The sequence below is a fragment of the Anolis carolinensis genome, chromosome 2 (assembly GCF_035594765.1).
Source record: "Anolis carolinensis isolate JA03-04 chromosome 2, rAnoCar3.1.pri, whole genome shotgun sequence".
Lineage (NCBI taxonomy): Eukaryota > Metazoa > Chordata > Lepidosauria > Squamata > Dactyloidae > Anolis > Anolis carolinensis.
Genome location: NC_085842.1, coordinates 307,928,989 through 307,947,853, shown reverse-complemented (window position 1 = coordinate 307,947,853; position 18,865 = coordinate 307,928,989).

The following is an 18,865-nucleotide window of genomic DNA, read 5'->3' as shown; positions in this document are numbered from 1 at the left end:
ATATAATTCAGTTCAAAGCAGATACTATGGATTGTTTGCTTTGATAATCTGGATTATATGGCAGTGTAGAACGGGCCTTATTTTGACATGAATAGGCTTGTCCTAAACCTTTGGAAAAAATGTACATGACTTAATAAACAATCAACCTTCCTGATTATGGGTCACTGTGAGACAAATGCCTGAAATTTTAGTACTTCTTTGTCGCAACTAGCCAATTGGGTTCCAAACTCTCAACCCCTTCTGCGGAAGTTGCACCCTCGTCCAAGGAGAAAAACTCCAAAACAAAACTGTCCTTTGGTAAAGAAAAATTTATATAAACAAAACATACAAAACACAGTCCTTTGCTTTTATCAGCAGCAAACACAAAGCTTTCTTATCTTCAAGCTTTAACCTCTGTGGTTTCTGGACTCTCCGTCTTCAAACCTCTCTTCGGTTCCACTTCAGTAGCTCTTCAGCAGCAATACCATCTTTGCCACCATCACAGCACACACTACAACACTGCACTTTACAACACCACATACAACACTCCTACAACACAACACTTTAACAACACTAACATAAGACTTACTCAGACTCTATTAATAGCCCTCAATCTAAAGCAGGTGTCTTAATTAGGCTTGCTCAAATAATTCGTTTTCCCCGTTTACCGTTATTGATTCGTTATTTTCGGATTTTTTGAAGCAATATTGAATCTTGGCTGTCCACACGCCTGGATATCGCGGTTTCGAACCGTTTGGCTGTTTTCCGTAATGGCGCCTTTTTTTTCGTTTTTAAAAAATGCTTTGTCAAATCATCCAAACTTTTTTAAGTCCACTGGGGCAATCTAGTGTGTTGTTTGCACCTTGTAGCCAATCAGAGAGCACGTTTAACCAGGGGGAGGGGCTGGTAGGACGTGCTTAATGAAAACAGCGTGCACACGCCTCGTGGCTCAGTCGCACTGGGACTTTTGGAGAGGGTGGAAGGGTAGATTGGTGCAGGCAGGCAGGAAACATTGCTGCGTCACAGCATGGCTGTGTGAAGACCAGGAGAGGAGAAAAGGTGGGGTGGTCTGTGGCTGAGTTTGGTGGTGTGGGTCTTAGGTCTTTCTATTTCTTTTGTTGTTGCAAACTTGCAAAGGGCTGTCCTGTGGGTGTTTTTCCTGTTCAAAATACAACTCCTTCGGGGAAAATAAAAGCTTGCCTTTGTGCCTTGCCTTCCCCTGGGCTACGGGTGTGTGTGTGTCTGCCAGGGACGCTTTGGGAAAGAGTTGCATATCCCATCCTGTTCAAAATACAACTCCTTTTGGGGAAAGAAAAGGTTCCCTTTGTGCCTTGCCTTGTGTGTGTGTCTGCCAGGAACGCTTTGGGAAAGAGTTGCATATCCCATCCTGTTCAAAATACAACTCCTTTTGGGGAAAGAAAAGGTTCCCTTTGTGCCTTGCCTTGTGTGTGTGTCTGCCAGGAACGCTTTGGGAAAGAGTTGCATATCCCATCCTGTTCAAAATACAACTCCTTCAGGGAAAATAAAAGCTTGCCTTTGTGCCTTGCCTGGTGTGTGTGTCTGCCAGGAACGCTTTGGGAAAGAGTTGCATATCCCATCCTGTTCAAAATACAACTCCTTTCGGGGAAAGAAAAGGTTCCCTTTGTGCCTTGCCTTGTGTGTGTGTCTGCCAGGAACGCTTTGGGAAAGAGTTGCATATCCCATCCTGTTCAAAATACAACTCCTTCGGGGAAAATAAAAGCTTGCCTTTGTGCCTTGCCTGGTGTGTGTGTCTGCCAGGAACGCTTTGGGAAAGAGTTGCATATCCCATCCTGTTCAAAATACAACTCCTTTTGGGGAAAGAAAAGGTTCCCTTTGTGCCTTGCCTGGTGTGTGTGTCTGCAAGGAACGCTTTGGGAAAGAGTTGCATATCCCATCCTGTTCAAAATACAACTCCTTTTGGGGAAAGAAAAGGTTCCCTTTGTGCCTTGCCTTGTGTGTGTGTCTGCAAGGAACGCTTTGGGAAAGAGTTGCATATCCCATCCTGTTCAAAATACAACTCCTTCGGGGAAAATAAAAGCTTGCCTTTGTGCCTTGCCTGGTGTGTGTGTCTGCCAGGAACGCTTTGGGAAAGAGTTGCATATCCCATCCTGTTCAAAATACAACTCCTTTTGGGGAAAGAAAAGGTTCCCTTTGTGCCTTGCCTGGTGTGTGTGTCTGCAAGGAACGCTTTGGGAAAGAGTTGCATATCCCATCCTGTTCAAAATACAACTCCTTTTGGGGAAAGAAAAGGTTCCCTTTGTGCCTTGCCTTGTGTGTGTGTCTGCAAGGAACGCTTTGGGAAAGAGTTGCATATCCCATCCTTTTCAAAATACAACTCCTTCGGGGAAAATAAAAGCTTGCCTTTGTGCCTTGCCTTGTGTGTGTGTCTGCCAGGAACGCTTTGGGAAAGAGTTGCATATCCCATCCTGTTCAAAATACAACTCCTTCGGGGAAAATAAAAGCTTGCCTTTGTGCCTTGCCTTCCCCTGGGCTACGGGTGTGTGTGTGTCTGCCAGGAACGCTTTGGGAAAGAGTTGCATATCCCATCCTGTTCAAAATACAACTCCTTTCGGGAAAATAAAAGCTTGCCTTTGTGCCTTGCCTGGTGTGTGTGTCTGCCAGGAACGCTTTGGGAAAGAGTTGCATATCCCATCCTGTTCAAAATACAACTCCTTTTGGGGAAAGAAAAGGTTCCCTTTGTGCCTTGCCTTGTGTGTGTGTCTGCAAGGAACGCTTTGGGAAAGAGTTGCATATCCCATCCTGTTCAAAATACAACTCCTTCGGGGAAAATAAAAGCTTGCCTTTGTGCCTTGCCTGGTGTGTGTGTCTGCCAGGAACGCTTTGGGAAAGAGTTGCATATCCCATCCTGTTCAAAATACAACTCCTTTTGGGGAAAGAAAAGGTTCCCTTTGTGCCTTGCCTGGTGTGTGTGTCTGCCAGGAACGCTTTGGGAAAGAGTTGCATATCCCATCCTGTTCAAAATACAACTCCTTTTGGGGAAAGAAAAGGTTCCCTTTGTGCCTTGCCTTGTGTGTGTGTCTGCAAGGAACGCTTTGGGAAAGAGTTGCATATCCCATCCTGTTCAAAATACAACTCCTTTGGGGAAAATAAAAGCTTGCCTTTGTGCCTTGCCTGGTGTGTGTGTCTGCCAGGAACGCTTTGGGAAAGAGTTGCATATCCCATCCTGTTCAAAATACAACTCCTTTTGGGGAAAGAAAAGGTTCCCTTTGTGCCTTGCCTTGTGTGTGTGTCTGCAAGGAACGCTTTGGGAAAGAGTTGCATATCCCATCCTGTTCAAAATACAACTCCTTCGGGGAAAATAAAAGCTTGCCTTTGTGCCTTGCCTTCCCCTGGGCTACGTGTGTGTGTGTGTCTGCCAGGAACGCTTTGGGAAAGAGTTGCATATCCCATCCTGTTCAAAATACAACTCCTTCGGGGAAAATAAAAGCTTGCCTTTGTGCCTTGCCTTCCCCTGGGCTACGTGTGTGTGTGTGTCTGCCAGGAACGCTTTGGGAAAGAGTTGCATATCCCATCCTGTTCAAAATACAACTCCTTTCGGGAAAATAAAAGCTTGCCTTTGTGCCTTGCCTGGTGTGTGTGTCTGCCAGGAACGCTTTGGGAAAGAGTTGCATATCCCATCCTGTTCAAAATACAACTCCTTTGGGGAAAATAAAAGCTTGCCTTTGTGCCTTGCCTTTCCCAGTCTCAAACACCTCCAGGGCTGCGTGGGTGTGTGTCTGCCAGGGACGCTTCCTGATTTTCCCAAGCCAACTTTGGGAAAGAGTTGCATATCCCATACTTTCCTGTAGAACTGGAAAGTACAGGTATCCCCTTGTAAATAAATAAAACTAACTAAATGTTATAGACTACGCTTTTGCAACAGTAAATTGGCCAGAATATAACACGTTGCCAATCAAGATTCAACAAATATTTCCCACCAGTAACACAACACCTTACCATCATCCCTTCTGTTACCTGAAAACACTCCCCTTGTCATGAAGCGCTCAGCTGTACGCGGGTCTGGGGGAGCAAGTCCTGGTAGTGGTCAAGCCACGGCCAGGACACTGTGGGGGGCCAAAAAAGTTAAGGTGGGTCCCATACGTCTGGAACGCCGAACTATGGGAGTGGGTGGACTTGATGAAGAACCAGGCTGTTCTAATGCAGACAGTTCACAGGCATCCACCCGGAGCCGGCTGTCGCATGGAGCTGAGACAACTGGACGATCATTGGAACATACAGGTGTTGCCGTCCTGGAACTACAGGTGGTGGATAGTGAGGATATAGATAACCCCACCCCTCCCCCAGCTACTGACAGTGAGGAGGAGGTAGAGGAGGTACTACCATCAAAACGTAGACTTTCTCATGCTGCTGAAAGGGTGCCCACGACTCCCATCTCTGAGGGCGTCGCCACAGTGGCTGTGGGGAGGCCAAGGTCATTTATTTGGGACCATTTCCATGTCCACTCTCAGAGTTCTACTTTGGCAGTTTGTAGACACTGTGGGGCAAATATCAGCAGAGGCAGAGACACGAGACATCTTGCGACCTCGGGGTTGAGCTCTCACATGAAGCGACACCATCCCTCCATTTCGCTGGGAGGGGGAACTGCAAGCCCTTCCAGTGGCAGCCTTAGCACGCAAAGTTCACCAGGTGAAGATAGTGGAAGGCGGACACAGTCCACCTTGGAGGATTGGGCCATTCCATTACACAGAAAGAAAACGGGGGAAACATTGCTCACACCCCAGCAGATAACCCAAACTGTGGGAGAGATGATTGCCCTAGATCACCATCCCTTCCGCCTGGTAGAACAAGAAGGCTTTGTACGCCTTATGAAACGACTGTGCCCCCGCTACAAAATCCCCTCCCGTCACACCTTTTCCAGAAAAGTAATCCCCGGCTTGTACGAGGGCTGTAAGGAACGCATTATCCAGATGTTGCGTACCGCCATGGGAGGACACATCCATTTTACCTCTGATATTTGGTCAAGCTTGGGAGGAGGCCACTCCTACCTCTCTCTTACGGCACATTGGTGGGAGAAGGAAGGCACTATGGATACATCCCATCGTTGGGCACTCCTCACATTGGAGGTAGTTGATCGTGATCACAAGGCAGAGACCATCTGCAACTATCTGGAAAACATGATGGGGGAATGGATGCAGTGTAGGCCGGAAGAAATGAGGAGGGGCTTTATGGTGACGGACGCAGGGAAAAATATGATCAAAGCGGTTGAAAGTGCCGGGTTTCAGAATGTGTCCTGCATGGCCCACTTGCTTCACAATACCGTCAAGGAAGGTTTAAAGAGCCAGGAAGAGCAGTCGGGCAGCAACACAAACATCTCCCTGCTGATCGAGCGCTGTAGAAAGATCGCGGGCTACTTCCACCGGAGCATCAAGGCAGCCCGGCAGCTGAGAGACAGGCAGAGCCTTGAAGGCCTCCCGCAGCACAAGCTGCTCCAGGACGTCTCGACTCGGTGGAATTCAACCTTAAAAATGCTCGAACGCATGGTCGAGCAGCAGAAGGCGGTACACGGCATCTCCCTCACTTTGGTTGCGCCTGTTAGCAAGCTTGTTCCAACTAAGCAAGAGTGGGACACCATCTCCCAGCTAGTAGACGTACTAAAGCCATTCAAACATGCCACTGAGACACTTTCGGAATCAAAAGCTCTTCTGAGCCAGGCAGTGCCCATGGTCTTGAGGCTAAGGAGGCACCTAGAAAGGCTTGGGGCCGGTCGAACAATGGACTCCCTGGCTGGACCGCTGACACCGCCGGTCCAGGAGGTGGTGAGGAGGTTGTCCTTTGCTGTACGGAAACGGCTAGAGCCACTTCTTTCCAGCAAGGTCCATATGCTGGCGGCCTTGTGTGATCCACGGCTAAAGTACAACGTCTGCCCAAAAGACTTTACCATGTGGAAGGCCCAACTTGTTGACCTTGTGAGGGAGGTCTTTGCTGCCAGGGTGGAGGAAACGGGCACAGCGGCCCCTCTTCCAGAACTGCCTGTCACCCCAAGCACTAGCGCTAGTGGCGAGACGGAAAGTCCCGCGGAGCCGGTAGGGGGTTGCCGTAGGGATACGGATCTCCAGCCGCGAACAGGAAACGTTTTCTTTGCAGAGACGGTGGCCATACTTGCCTGCTCTGAAGAATCCTCTTTGCTGGCTTCTGCTCAAAAGGTAGACTCGGCCGAATGCTCGGTCAACAGGTACTTTGAGGAGCCTCCTGAGATAATTTCTTGTGATCCATTGTCCTATTGGGCTTCACGCGAACACATGTGGCCGGATCTGTCGCACGTAGCCCGCCAGTTCCTCAGCTGTCCTCCCACCAGCGTCCAGAGCGAAAGGGTCTTCAGCATAGCGGGAGATGTAGTCACGCCCCACCGCAGCTTGCTGGACCCTCAAACAGTTGAGAAACTTGTTTTCCTGAAGGCCAACCTTCCTGTGTTGAATTTCCCAGATTTGGATTTTGAGACCGACTGCTCCTAGAGCAACAGTTCTCCTCCTTTAACCAACTCTGCTTCAGAGTAACTTTGGCCAATTTTTTGGGCGTCCGGGCGGGGGGGTGGCCCCTTTGGACTCTGTCCAACAACTCTCTCCTCTATCCTACAATGCTTTCCTCTCTCTTTTCCCTTCCTTTCTCCTCTTTTTCATCACTCAACGTTGCCCCACTGACGTTTTTGGGTTCATCCATCTCAAGGGGCCGTTTCACGAATCATGTAATCATGGAATCATAGAAAAGTAGAGTTGGAATAGAACTCATGGGCCATCGAGTTCTCCCCCAAGAAAGACGCAGGAAGTATCATTCAAAGCATCCCCGACAGATGGCCATCGAGCCTATGCTTAAAAGCTTCAAAAGAAGGGGCCTCCAACACAGTCCGGGGGAGACAGTTCCACTCCCGAACAACCATCGCGGAGAGAAGTACTATCTTTCATTTGTCCCTGTTGAACTTAATATACTTTTGGCCCATCTCTGTATTCGGAAGTTACAAAACGTTTTCTCTCATGTAATACTGGCTCTGTAGAGGTTGAAGGATATTCTGTGGAAAATTAGACCATAAAAGCCAAGGTAGATAATGCTTCCTCTTTGTGTTCTGTTCGGATTTCATTCAATTCCCTTTTTATTTGGGGGGGGGGGGGGGAAATATTACCATCACGAGCCATGACTGTTTGGTCTTCTACAGATCCTCGCAGCTCCTGTACAGAAAGAGCACTGTTATATTTGATGTGGATACTTCAGATAATCATTTCAGGTGTAGGAAATGGAATACGCCAGACTCTCACTTTACAGAGGTATACTATCTGTCCATCTGAACCTTTGAGGATGTCTTTATCCACTGGAATTACTACACCTCGACTTGGGACAGAACTTCTCTAAATTGTCATCTTTCAGTGTCCCATTGTCTAGAGCGGGTGTGGTTGCCGCAGTGGTCATGGGACGGCCGCCTTTGGGTCCCCTAGCCCTCTGCCCGCTTACGCGGAGGGTGCCTTTATAACTCGGAGGGGGGAATCATCAAAGACAGTGGTACTCCTCCGCCTTTGCCAGCATTTCTCCAAATGGTTGTCTAGTGTCCCTTCTCCTTTATATGCCGTGGTCTACGCTGTGGTCGTTAAACGGCCGCTTTTGGGTCCCCTCCCCCTTTGACCTGGCACGCAGAGGGTGCCGTTCCCCCTTCAGGACGTGTGCCTTGCGGCTGCTTTAGATGTTTGGGCGCAGGTTACGCCGAGTGGGAACTGCCTTTTGCTGGCTTGTTGGGAAAACGATAGAAGAGGTACACGGCCTTCCCCTTGGGTGGTGGGGTGTTGCTGTGGGTTGAGGCTTAAGTCGCAAAAACAAAAAACTTTGTGGGAGGGCCGTGCCGAATTCTCCGGGATGCATGCTGGCCAACTGTGGCCGGCTGGCTCAGGGTGGGGTCTTTGCTGCCCTTTGTTTTTTTCCCTTACTTTTCTTTTCTTTTTGCTGCCTCTCGGACTACGTGACGCCAGACTCTAGAGGTATATGCCCTTCCCCCTTCAGGGCGTGTTCCTTTGCGGCTGCTTGCAATGTGTGGGCGCAGGTTACCCAGAGTGGGAACTGCCTTTTGCTGGCTTGTTGGCAGGACGATAGAAGAGGTACACGGCCTTCCCCTGGGGTGGTGGAGTGTTGCTGTGGGTAGAGGCTTAAATCGCAAAAACAAAAAACTTTGTGGGAGGGCCGTGCCGAATTCTCCGGGATGCATGCCGGCCAACTGTGGCTGGCTGGCTCAGGGTGGGGTCTTTGCTGCCCTTTGTTTTTTTCCCTTACTTTTCTTTTCTTTTTGCTGCCTCTCGGACTACGTGATGCCAGACTCTAGAGGTATATGCCCTTCCCCCTTCAGGGCGTGTTCCTTTGCGGCTGCTTGCAATGTGTGGGCGCAGGTTACCCAGAGTGGGAACTGCCTTTTGCTGGCTTGTTGGCAGGACGATAGAAGAGGTACACGGCCTTCCCCTGGGGTGGTGGAGTGTTGCTGTGGGTAGAGGCTTAAATCGCAAAAACAAAAAACTTTGTGGGAGGGCCGTGCCGAATTCTCCGGGATGCATGCCGGCCAACTGTGGCCGGCTGGCTCAGGGTGGGGTCTTTGCTGCCCTTTGTTTTTTTCCCTTACTTTTCTTTTCTTTTTGCTGCCTCTCGGACTACGTGACGCCAGACTCTAGAGGTATATGCCCTTCCCCCTTCAGGGCGTGTTCCTTTGCGGCTGCTTGCAATGTGTGGGCGCAGGTTACCCAGAGTGGGAACTGCCTTTTGCTGGCTTGTTGGCAGGACGATAGAAGAGGTACACGGCCTTCCCCTGGGGTGGTGGAGTGTTGCTGTGGGTAGAGGCTTAAATCGCAAAAACAAAAAACTTTGTGGGAGGGCCGTGCCGAATTCTCCGGGATGCATGCCGGCCAACTGTGGCCGGCTGGCTCAGGGTGGGGTCTTTGCTGCCCTTTGTTTTTTTCCCTTACTTTTCTTTTCTTTTTGCTGCCTCTCGGACTACGTGACGCCAGACTCTAGAGGTATATGCCCTTCCCCCTTCAGGGCGTGTTCCTTTGCGGCTGCTTGCAATGTGTGGGCGCAGGTTACCCAGAGTGGGAACTGCCTTTTGCTGGCTTGTTGGCAGGACGATAGAAGAGGTACACGGCCTTCCCCTGGGGTGGTGGAGTGTTGCTGTGGGTAGAGGCTTAAGTCGCAAAAACAAAAAACTTTGTGGGAGGGCCGTGCCGAATTCTCCGGGATGCATGCCGGCCAACTGTGGCCGGCTGGCTCAGGGTGGGGTCTTTGTATATGCCCTTCCCCCTTCAGGGCGTGTTCCTTTGCGGCTGCTTGCAATGTGTGCGCGCAGGTTACCCAGAGTGGGAACTGCCTTTTGCTGGCCTTTGGGTAAAACGATAGAAGAGGGTGGAACGATCAAAGACAGTGGTACAGTCTCCCATCACCCTGAGAGGTTGTGATTGACGCTGTTGCTGCGGAACGGCCGCCTTTGGTTCCCCTTGCCCACTGTCCGCGCACACGGACGTTGCCGATTGCCCGTCAGGGCGTGTGCCTTTGCGGCTGCTTTCAAGGAGTGGGCGCAAGTTCCGTCTCGTGGAAACTGTTTCTTGCTGGTCTGTTGGTAATAACGAGGGTGGAGTGATCACAGACTGTGGGACAGTGTCCCATTCACCTTAAAAGGAAGTGTACTCAACGATGTGGCGGCAGAACGGCCGCCTTTGGTTCCCCTCGCCCTCTGGCCGCGCACGCGGAATCACTGAAAGAAGTGGGACACCTTGGCCTTTACCACTTCTCAAAATTGTCTTCTTTCACTGTACCATTGCCTTGTGCGGGTGTAGTCGAGAGCATGTGATGATAATCTTACGCAGAGTAAGAAGTAGAGAATCAATCCACTCAGAATCTCTTTTGCTATTAAAAACAATTACTTAATAATGCCTTCATGTTTCCTTTGGAATCAACATTTCTGCTTTGTTTCTACTTTGAATTACTTTCTACTACATTACACACTATATCTTTCATAATTGTACTTCCTCAAGTTTACTTAAACTTTATGTATACCAACTGAAGTCATTTCCCTCTATCCAGGTCATCTGCAGGAGAACTTTAATAACCCCTGAAGAACACACTAGTCTTACCTGCAGTGGAACTGCATGGAAACATGTGCCTAACATCAGAGCCTTTAAACCTTCCTCCTCCAAAAAGCATTATAGGTCTGTGTGGTCGTTTGTAGCCTATTTAAGAATAGCTTGACAGCCCAATAGTATTTCGCACTGTATAGTTTTTTAACTGTCAAACTACCTCCTCTTCAGTCCTCGGACTAGAGCCGTGTTTTTACACCACTGTTTTTTAAGCTGGTAATGCTGTATGCTGACTGTGACTTCAGTTATATCTTATGTCTTATTGACCCAACATGAACACAGAAGAGTCTCACTGATCAAAGCCGAACGGGCCTACCAGTGCTGAAATAAGCAAATTTCTTGGATTGGACTTGTTGAAGAAAAGCATATAACACATCATATCAGGTTATTATTTTCCAAATAAAGCACCATAAATGCATGTTATACAACCAAGGAGACATAAGAAGTCGTTCTATATGCTGAAATGATATGTTGCTATTGCTTACTTTATGAATTTAGCTGCAAAATATCACAATATAATGGAATCATTGACTACAGAAATGGCTAGATTTTTCCAGAGGCTAGACGGTTTGCTGTTATGGAGTGTATCTTTGTGTCATGGGTTGTGGTGTGTGGGCGTGGGGCCGGCCAACGGTGGCCGGCCCCCCGGGTCTGATGGGCTTGGGCCCACATTTTGAAAGCAGACGTGAAGAAAGCATGCCCTTCCCCCTCTGGGTTCAGCGGTGTGGGCGTGGGGCCGGCCAACGGTGGCCGGCCCCCCGGGTCTGATGGGCTTGGGCCCACATTTTGAAAGCAGACGTGAAGAAAGCATGCCCTTCCCCCTCTGGGTTCAGCGGTGTGGGCGTGGGGCCGGCCAACGGTGGCCGGCCCCCCGGGTCTGAGGGGCTTGGGCCCACATTTTGCAAGCAGACGTGAAGAAAGCATGCCCTTCCCCCTGTGGGTTCAGCGGTGTGGGCGTGGGGCCGGCCAACGGTGGCCGGCCCCCCGGGTCTGAGGGGCTTGGGCCCACATTTTGCAAGCAGACGTGAAGAAAGCCTGCCCTTCCCCGTGGGTTGCGGCGTGTGGGCGTGGGGCCGGCCAACGGTGGCCGGCCCCCCGGGTCTGAGGGGCTTGGGCCCACATTTTGCAAGCAGACGTGAAGAAAGCCTGCCCTTCCCCGTGGGTTGCGGCGTGTGGGCGTGGGGCCGGCCAACGGTGGCCGGCCCCCCGGGTCTGAGGGGCTTGGGCCCACATTTCCTTTTTTTTGTTCTTCTCTCTCTTTCTCTGGGAAGGGTGCCGGCCAACGGTGGCCGGCCTAGTATTTTAAAGTGTGGGCCTTTTTGGCGGTGGCTTTTTCTGTCTTTTCTTTGGTCTTTGCTGCCTCTCGGCCTACGTGGCCGAGTTTCCCCCGATGCACCGCCTCTCTCTTCTCTCTCGGCTGTCGTTCTTTACCCCTTTATGCGAGTTTGCACCGAAGCCTCCTTTGGGGCGGCGTCCCCTCTTTCTTCCTGTCTGGGAATCGTGCCGGCCAACGGTGGCCGGCCTAGTATTTTATAGTGTGGGCCTTTTTGGCGGTGGCTTTTTCTGTCTTTTCTTTGGTCTTTGCTGCCTCTCGGCCTACGTGGCCGAGTTTCCCCGATGTACCGCCTCTCTCTTCTCTCGCCGGCTGTCGTTCTTTAGCCCTTTATGCTATTTTGCACAGAAGCCTCCTTTGGGGCGGTGTCCTCTGGTTTTTTTTTCTCTCTCTCTCTCTCAGGGATGCGTGCCGGCAAACAGTGGCCGGCCCGGCTTAATGTATGGGCCTTGTCGCCTGTGGCTTTTTTCTTTCTTTTCTTTTCTTTCCTTTTCTTTTTGCTGCCTCTCGGCCTACGTGGCCGAGTTTCCCCCGATGCACCGCCTCTCTCTTCTCTCTCGGCTGTCGTTCTTTACCCCTTTATGCGAGTTTGCACCGAAGCCTCCTTTGGGGCGGCGTCCCCTCTTTCTTCCTGTCTGGGAATCGTGCCGGCCAACGGTGGCCGGCCTAGTATTTTATAGTGTGGGCCTTTTTGGCGGTGGCTTTTTCTGTCTTTTCTTTGGTCTTTGCTGCCTCTCGGCCTACGTGGCCGAGTTTCCCCCGATGCACCGCCTCTCTCTTCTCTCTCAGCTGTCGTTCTTTACCCCTTTATGCGAGTTTGCACCGAAGCCTCCTTTGGGGCGGCGGCCCCTCTTTCTTCCTGTCTGGGAATCGTGCCGGCCAACGGTGGCCGGCCTAGTATTTTATAGTGTGGGCCTTTTTGGCGGTGGCTTTTTCTGTCTTTTCTTTGGTCTTTGCTGCCTCTCGGCCTACGTGGCCGAGTTTCCCCGATGTACCGCCTCTCTCTTCTCTCGCCGGCTGTCGTTCTTTAGCCCTTTATGCTATTTTGCACAGAAGCCTCCTTTGGGGCGGTGTCCTCTGGTTTTTTTTCTCTCTCTCTCTCTCAGGGATGCGTGCCGGCAAACAGTGTCCGGCCCGGCTTAATGTATGGGCCTTGTTGCCTGTGGCTTTTTTCTTTCTTTTCTTTTCTTTTCTTTTTGCTGCCTCTCGGCCTACGTGGTCGGGTTTCCCACGATGCACCGCCTCTCTCTTCTCTCGCCGGCTGTCGTTCTTTACCCCTTTATGCGATTTTGCACAGAAGCCTCCTTTGGGGCGGCGGCCCCTCTTTCTTCCTCACAGGGAAGCGTGCCGGCCAACGGTGGCACGCCTAGTATTTCAACGTGTGGGCCTTGTCGGCCTACGTGGTCGACGTGTTTCCCACGATGCACCGCCTCTGTCTTCTCTCGCGGCTGTCGTTCTTTACCCCTTGGTGCAATCTTGCACAGAACCCTTCTTTGGGGCGGCGGCCTCTATTTCTTCCAGTCAGGGAAGCTTGCCGGCCAACGATGGCCGGCCTAGTATTTCAGTGTGTGGGCCTTGCCGGATGTGGCTTATTCTTTCTTTTCTTTTATTTTCATGAAATCAGCGGGGGAGGATGGGCGGGTTGTGTTTCCACAGAACACCACTCAAAGAAACAGTTAGCGGTATCCTATACTATTCTAAATTGCTCGACAACAAAATGATAGAATCATAGAAACATGGCACCAAACATCATATAATCATAAAGCTAGAAGAGACCATCCAGTCCAACGCCATTCTGCCATGCAAAAACAATATACAGTAGAGTCTCACTTATCCAACACTCGCTTATCCAATGTTCTGGATTATCCAACTTATTTTTGTAGTCAATGTTTTCAATATATTGTGATATTTTGTTGCTAAATTCGTAATTACTACGTAATATTACTGCGTATTGAACTACCTTTTCTGTCTAATTTGCTGTTAAACAAGATTTTTTGGGGCTTAATTTGTAAAATAACCTAATTTGCTGTTCAAAAGGCTTTTCCTTAATGTCTCCTTATCATCCAACATATTTGCTTATCCAACGTTCTGCTGGCCCGTTAATGTTGGATAAGCGAGACTCTACTGTATCCAGAAATATCTGATGCTGTAACCGATATATCATTTACCGTCCCGGAATACTAGCCAGATGGCCCATGAATGGTCACAAAAGTCATAGAAATATGGTCACAGAAGTCATTGAATAATAGAAACATGGTCCCTAAAGTCATAGACTCAAAGAACCAAGTAACAGAATCATCCCAAAAGTCCTAGAATCCTAAAATGATAGAATCATAGAGTCATGGCGCCAAACATCATAGAATCATAAAGGTAGAAGAGACCATCCAGTCCAATGCTATTCTGCCATGCAAAAGCAATATAACACTCTTGCAGGCTTCATCATTACTGGATCCGTCCTTCAGGACTTTGGCAAACGTTGGATGTGCAATGTTGCTATTTCATCCAAGGCAGAAATTCAACTCATTCTTGGATGGACAAACAGAACCACAACTGCTAACGTTCCCTTAAGGCAGTGTTTCTCAACCTGTGGATCTCCAGGTGTTTTTACCTACAAGTCCCAGAAATCCCAGCCATTTTACCAGCTGTTAGGATTTCTGGGAGTTGAAGGCCAAAACATCTGGGGACCCACAAGTCGAGAACCACTGCCTCAAGGGAGAAACTGTGGCATTACCTCCAAAGTTAAAAAATTGGAAAAACCAAACTCTTCCTTGAAAAGCTGTGATTGTCTAGACATGTGGGGGTTAAATCTAGGGCAAAGGAGGGTAAAAATAGATGGGAGGGTCCAATGTGAAAGGTTTGGAACCCCTCCCCTTATATATAAAACAAAGACTCCGCCTCCAATATGTGGCATTCAGTGTGTGTCCACACCAGGGTAGAATTGGCACCATGCTCTCCAGATCAGCCATGCACGTGCCACATTATGCCCCTTCCATGTTCAGGGAGTTTGACAGATGGAAGGGCTATCTGAGCCTTGCGAAAGTGTTTACGGAGATCATCGCGGAACGCAAGAAGGTCCCATTTCCATCTCAGAGTTGGGACACAATGGAGTACGACATGCAGCTAGTCCTCAACGAGGACAACTTTGAAACAGCATCACAATGGGTTAATGGAAGCAGTTCCAGCAGCAAGAGCTCCAAAGGTAGTGCCAATGGCCAGGCTTCCCAAAACAAGGAGATTTGCAATTTCTGCAAACACAACGGGGAATCCAAGCAGGTCTATTCGTCCCACCGGCTGAAGGGGATGGACGGCACCGTGGAGTGCCCCATCTTGCGCAAATACACCTGTCCGCTCTGCGGTGCCACGGGCGAAAAGGCCCATACTTTAAAATACTGCCCACTGAGCCAAGGGAAGAGGTCGCTGTATCGCAAGTGCGGACGTAACTCGGCTGGACGCAAGGTGAGGAGATAAGAAGATCAGGAGAAGACCGAAGCATTTATTCTTAGTTTTAGTTTGACTTTGTAAAAGAACAACATTTGATTTCGAGCATCATTAACACTCTTTACATTTCCTCCCACTTTGTTTCAGGTTTGGAGAATGGAAGCCCAATTCTCTTAGACTACATTTGTGAGTCCAGAAATGTTTTTTTATGTATATTGTTGCCTTCTTTCACATTTGTTGTACCTAGGTTAATTATATTGTGTTTCTTTTAGATGTGTCAGTTGCCTAGTGTGATGACTCATGGGCCCTGCAGTCCTATTCCTGACAGTATTGTGGCAGATGAGGAGGAAAATATGGAGTTTTCCCCAGATTTCCGGTCGGAGTCAGAGCCTTGGCAGCTGCCTGAAGTTCTAGTCCAAGAACCAATTAAACCTGACCTTGGTGGGAACTCTCCCCCTTATGGGAGAAAACAGGCTTACACGACTGATAGAGGATCGAGAGAAAAATTTAGAAGTAGTGCTCGCCTTGCTGCCAAATATGCCACTGATTAGAAGTATTTCCCCTGAGAAAATACGGGGAGTCTTGCACCTGCAAGCTGGTTTCCTTCGCTCCCTGTTCTCTAGGGAAAGTGATTGTTGTTTGGGGAAACGAGACCCAATATAGGGAAATTGCGCGAAGGATTCCTTGCGGAGTCAATTCGTCAGCTCCTGGAGAGAGGTCATGTGTGTGTGGACTTCGAATCCTGTTCCTTGCCTCCTGAATCTAGTTCCAAGCCTTGTCCTCGTCTCACGGATTTACCACAGATCTTGTTCCATGCTTCAAGTTGCTTTGCCTTTAGCCACAGCTCCAGCCACGTTCCAAGTAACTTTCAGCCTTGTGTCAAGCTTCATTGGATTCAAGACTTTTTCTGTTTTCCCAACGCTTTGCTTGGCAAAGCGTGTGTTGCGGTTATTGGATTATAATCTTTGGACTCTAATATTTCATATTGGACAATAATCTGCTGGACTATATTTGGCCTCATTTGAAAGGTCTGCTTCTGAACTTTATTCTACACTTGTTTTTATTGACTTTATATATTCCTTTAATAAAGATATTAGATAGAATCTGGCCTCAGTGTATGGTTATTGGTGCCCAGCAGCCTAGATCCTGACACCTTGTATCATGCTTTTTTATACATATAATCATGTTTTTTACATATGTAATATCACGTTCCTTTGACATCTGTAATTGCCTTATATCATATTTTATATTGTGTTTTATATATGCAGTTACTTTACATGTTTCTTTTATGTATGGATGTATAATTTTTACATGTTTAATTATATTATTTGCAACTATAATTGCCTAATATCATGCTTCTTTTATATATGCAATGACATCATGTTTATTTAACGTATATAAGTGCCTTATATCATGTCCGGGTTATCATGTGTGTCTCCAGAGGGATGCAGCCCTATCCTTTGCAGGGAAAATATAGAAATATCTTCTAAATGGCTACTGTCTAGAATTTTGTTTTGTAAAGAAAGGAAAAGTTTATATGCTATTGGAAAGAAAGATACTATTTTATGTTTAAATTTTGGAAAGGAATAGAATTGGTTATTATTACTGTGGTCTAACCTTCAATTGTTTGCAAGTTGTTCTAAAGTTTGGATCGTAGAGTTTAATAAACAGAGTTTATGGTTTTGGCATCAAAACTGTTCATGTTGTGCTTAAATGGGATTGAATTTTCTTTAATTTGTGGCCCATAATAGGCTGGTTATAAGCCTGATCTGGAAGGCAGCCAAGGCAAAGACCATTGAGCTGCTGAACTTGCAGACTGAAAGGTCCCAGGTTCAAATCCCGGGAGCAGAGTGAGCACCCGCTGTTAGCTCCAGCTTCTGCCAACCTAGCAGCTTGAAAACATGCCAATGTGAGTAGATGAATAGGTACCGCTGTGGCGGGAAGGTAATGGCACTCCATGTAGTCATGCCGACCACATGACCTTGGAGGTGTCTATGGACAACACTGGCTCTTGGGCTTAGAAATGGAGGTGAGCACAACCCCCAGAGTCAGACATGACTGAACTTAACGTCAAGGGATACCTTTACACACACACATATGCAGGGACTACACCAATTTAACAAAGTTTCAGCCACAAAAACAAAGTTTCTAAAGTAGAGCAATGACTTTCACAGTAAAGACAACCCAATTTAACAGGAAATAAGACTTTCAAACCAGGAACAGATTTCTGCAATTATTAAAAAATGGTTTATTATAAAAGCTATGAAAATTTGCCAAAAATCAGAGGATAAGGGAAACGTTCCACATTTTGGTGAGCTATCAGTGTTAAATGTGTTCTACCACTGTACCAAGTTTGAAGAAGATCACTCAAAAAATGAGGGCGGGAGAGCCCCCTAAGTCCCCCCCCCTTCGGGCTGTTTTTGGGCCACCGCGCATGCGCGTCCGCCATTAACGAATTAATTTAGAAAATAACGAATTTTCGTTAATTTCGAAAAATTTTGGGGGCCAAATTCGTTATTAGCAACAAAAACGAAAAACTGCCCCCTCTAGTTTTGAAACGAGTTTAGAATCAAATTTTTCATGGATCGATCAAGCCTAGTCTTAATTGCTGCTGGTCAAACACAGATGGGACATGATTCCTGCAAACACTTATTCATTTTCACTTAAGAAATGACCTAAATAATATAAAACTCTGACATTCTTTTCTCATAAACTCAATCTACCTTTTCTTCAATCCAATTTACAGCCATAAATATGGGAAGCCATTTCATCAGTACATTCCAGAAGTCCAGTTTTCCATGGTTTGGGGTGGTTTTGCTGTCATTTCCTTTCACTCATAACACTTTGGAACCACGCTGTATCCAAGGTATCATGAAGGAGAAAAAAGTCCTCTTCAAGTATTTCAATACATATGTGAGGAATGAAAGGGAAAATGAGGATGGAGCTGCATATGGCAGTCTTGACTCCAACACCCTTTTGTTGGAGCTCCAACCTTTCATTTTCTAAACTTTCTACTCTGAATTTCAAATGATTAATTAAGGTCTCTAACTGTGTGGAAAATTCTAACCATTTTAGTTGGACACAAACCACCATTAAACCCACCCTTAGAAGCTGAGATGTGAAGAGAGGCACACACAACAATTGTTATTATTATTATTATTATTATTATTATTATTATTATTATTATTCACTTGTTTAAAAATAGCACAAAAACACGAGCAACAAAACAAAAATGTAAGGATGATATATAAAAGAGAAATAATAGTATCTTTGAGAAAATATAGATTTCCCTTTATTTTGTATGTAAATCAAATTAATGAGGGGAGAAGACACATTCCACTGATACACAGATCCACTTGGAAGGGATTAACATAATAGAACAAATAATTACAAAATCATTTTGCATTTTAAAATCATGTAAATATATCTCTCACACAAGATATTCACATTCCTTTTGTCAGTCCCTTTCTTTTGATGCCTAAAGTTTATGTCTAAATGTTTAGCTTAAATTTTAAGTTACTGCAATCCTAGAAACTTGTGCATGAAGAATTTGGGATGTGGGCAGAACTCAACCATTACTGCAACAACATTAAGGAGGGGGGGGGGGAGAAAGAAAACTTCTACAACGACTACTACAGAATTTTCCCTGGAACATATTTATTGAACAAAAATATCTGGTGGATTGAGTGCATATTTTAATAATAATAATCATATCATCATCATAATCATTTATTTGCATTCCACCCTATCTCCCTGAGGGGACTCAAGGTGGATATTGGTATGGTTAGTCATGGCAAAGGATGTGATGAACATTCACAAAAATTCTCCCAAAATGTCACTCTTTTCCATTTGCGAAGTAAAATACATGGACTCGGCTAACACAGAAGGATTGGCTAGTTGATAAAAGAGATACAAGCAACTCATCCAATGCTTTTAATTTTAAAACAACCAAGCAGTAAACATCTTCATTTTGTATGACTAC